Here is a 3,694-nt window from a genome sequence, read left to right on the forward strand (position 1 = left end):
TCCAAATCTTTGTTGCATTGGCTTTGTTTATACAAAAACTTTTCAATTAACATAATCAGAATTATCAATTTTGCCTTTTGTAATGCTCTCTATCCCTTGTTGGGTCATGAATTCTTCCCTTTCCCGTAAATCTGACAGGTAAACTATTCATTGCTCTCCCAAATTGCTTATAGTATCAGCCTTTATTCCTAAATCATGAACACATTTTGACTTTATTTTGGTATACAGTGTAAGATATTGGCCTATGCCCAGTTTCTGCCATACCATTTTCCAATTTTCCCAACAGTTTTTGTGAAATAGTGAATTCTTAGCCCAGAAGCTGGATTCTTTGGGTTTATGAAAGAGTAAATTGCTATAGTCATTGACTACCGTGTCAGTGTTGGTAAGCAAAATGGCCTTTGTTTTCTTTGAGTAATCCTTACTAGGTGCTAAGCCCTAGGCCCAAATGCTATTAGGTGTAAAACCTTAGTGGGTGTGGATTGGCAACTAAGGTGGGGCCCAACGTGGGGCTAACTCCAGGGAGGGCCTAGTTTACATGTCTGGGACAGGAGAGGCTCTTAGACCACATGGGTTTAAGTCACCTCTTGTGACGATTCTAGATCATGTGGGTGAGTCGCATGTGTGACTCACCCCTGACGCTGAAAAAGATATAAAAACCAGGGCTTGGATGTCTGTTCCTTGGAGCTCTTTGCTGCAGCAGTGGTGGCACGTGACTCTGGGCCAGCCCTTGTTCTGAGCTCCTGGGCTGAACCTAGATGTTGGTAACTATGAATTGTATTGGGTCTGTCTGTTGATATTTATAATTTGTTTGTATTTTGTTCTGAAGTTCAGGGTGCTGGTTTTTTCCCTTAAACTAAGTGAATGCTGTCTGTATGCTGGATTAAAGTAAACTTGTCAACCCCTTGACCTTGCTTTCCTTAGTTAAGCAGATCAAAAGAACCCGTGCCGTTGGCAGCTTTCCGGGTGCTGGCTGTGGGTGGATCTTACACCCCTACAGAAGCTGCTAGCCAGATTGTTGAAACAGTGTCTTGTGTACCTAACCTATTCCACTGATCCACCACTCTGTTTCTTTGCCAGTATCAAGTAGTTTTGATGACTGCTGCTTTATAGTACAGTTTGATATTTGGTATGGCTAGGCCACCTTCCCTAGCATTTCTTTTCATTAATATCCTTGATATTCTGGAACTTTTGTTCTTCCAGATGAATTTTGTTATTATTTTATCCAGCTCTGTAAAATAATTTTTGGTAGTTCAATTGGTATGCCACTGAATAAGTGAATTAATTTAGGTAAAATTGTCATTTTTATCATATTAGCTTGGCCTAACCATGAGCAACTGATGTTTTTTCCATTTATTTAGATCTGACTTCATTTGTGTGAAAAGTGTTTCATAATTGTATTCATATAGACACTGGATTTGTCTTGGCAGGTAGACTCCCAAATATTTTATAGTATCTACAGTAACTTTCTATCTCTTGCTGTTGGGCTTTGTTAGTAATATATATAAATGCCAAGGATTTATGTGGGTTTATGTGCAACTTTGCTAAAGTTTTTTATTATTTGAAGTAGCTTTTTACTTGATTCTCTAAGTAAATCATCATATCATCTGCAAAGACTGATAACTTGATTTCTTCTTTCCCTATTCTAACTCCTTCAATTTCTTTTCCTTCCCTTATTACTAAAGCTAACATTTCTAGTACCAAATTGAATAATAGGGGTGATAATGGACATCCTTGTTTCACCCCTGCTCTTACTGGGAATGCATCTAGCTTATGCCTACTACATATAATGCTTGCTGATTATTTTAGGTAGATGCTACTTATAATTTTAAGGAAGACTCCATTTATTTCTACGCTGTCTAGCATTTTTAAGAGGAATGGATGTTGCATTTTATCAAAAGCTTTTTCTGCATCTATTGAGATAATCATATGGTTTCTGCTAGTTTTGTTGTTGATATGATCAATTATGCTGATAGTTTTCCTAATATTGAACCAACCTTGCATTCCTGGAATAAATATTACCTGATCATAGTGAATTATTTTCATGATAAGTTGCTGCAATCTTTTTGCTAATATTTTATTTAAAATTTTTGCATCAAAATTCATTAGGGAAATTGGCCTATAATTTTCTTTCTCTGTTTTGACTCTTCCTGGTTTAGGTATTAGTACCATATTTTTTCCATTTTTTCTTTTACCTCTCTAATTTGGTTTTAAAAGTCCTCCTTGAGCTCTTCCAGGGATGCTTTTGGTGGGGGGCTGGAGACCAGTTCACATTCCCTTTTGAGGTTTCAGATGTGGGTATAATGTCAATGCTGTCCTCTTCTGAATTGGTATTTTGATCTTCCCCATCTCCATAATAGGAATCAATAGTCTTTGGTTGTCTGGTCTGTTTTTTCATGGTTTCTTTTCTTTTTTTTTTTTTACCCCAGCTTCTAAAGTGGATCTCTGCTTCTGGGGCTCACTGGCTTTGTGTGCTGTGGTCTCTGGTTTTGTGAGGTGTGGGGGAGAGATGGTCTGGCTGCTGGAAGTCTTTTTCCCTTAGTGCTACACTACAGCTTAGGTGGTCTCAGCAATTGTCTGTTCTGGTGTTTGCCTCTTCCCCTGTCTGTGCGAAGGCACACCTGGGGTCTTGGTGTTGACATTTGCTGGCTGCACACCCCTGGGGCTCAGGAATTCCCATTGTTCTGCTGAAGTGGGGCCTGCTGGGACACCTCTCTTCCTGCATTAGTCTCCTTCTACCACCACAAGCAGAGCCCTCTCCCCTACTTCTCTTGCTACAAGGCTACTGAAGCCCCACTTCTGGCTCCTCTATTTCAGGGTTTCTCCTGAAGGAGTATTATCTGGGTGAGGAAGGGAGGGATGAGAGTCATTTTACCTGGTCATCATGGCTCCCATAAGTTCAAAAAGGCGACTCTCGACTTGCCTTAGGGGTAGCTACTCCCGTGGCTGCAGGCTCTGTACTGGTGTCTCCTGTGGCTCTAAAAACTCCCATCCTGGGCTGAGAGGCCTGGGGACAGATCACTGTTGTAGCCAGCACTTCCACCTTGTTTCACAAGCCCAGCACTCTCCCAGCCTGGCTCGCTGGCTGGATTCCTCTGCTGCTCCCATTTGTTGCTGTCTGCAGTGCCATTCCACGCACCTGGCCCTGCTGCCCCACTCTGTCTACTAGTGGCTTCTAACTCTCAAATCTGCTCACATTCACTTTTTTAGAAGTATCTGACAGAATTTGCAAGACAGCTCCAGTAGTTCGCTCCTTTCTTTGCTCCACCCTGCCCCCATCTAGTCTTTTGACTGGTATAAATCATTGGAATGTGATGTAAGTTTTTATCTATGAAAGCACAGTACAATTCTACTGCAAGGTGTCAGCATGAAATACAATTTAAAGGGAAAGGCACAGTAAGGTGGTCACAGAAAAGCAGGAGCTAATAGTGTTGGAATCATCTTACAACAGTACTCAAGGGTGCCTGACCAGAATGTTTACAAATTGCTCCTTTAAAGGGTCCCTAAATAGCCCAATTTGGAGTCTAATTTTCTTCAAAGGTAGATGACCTTTAATGTATTAGCAGAGTTATAAGTCTAAGTGCTTATGAACTAAATATATTGGATAAAAATCCTTACTAATATATGTTTGAACAAATAGATAAATTTTCAAGTATGACATCATACTATTATTGCATTTTTGTACATCAGGTATAAA

This window comes from Trichosurus vulpecula, chromosome 6 (genome assembly GCF_011100635.1).
Source record: "Trichosurus vulpecula isolate mTriVul1 chromosome 6, mTriVul1.pri, whole genome shotgun sequence".
In the NCBI taxonomy this organism is placed as follows: domain Eukaryota; kingdom Metazoa; phylum Chordata; class Mammalia; order Diprotodontia; family Phalangeridae; genus Trichosurus; species Trichosurus vulpecula.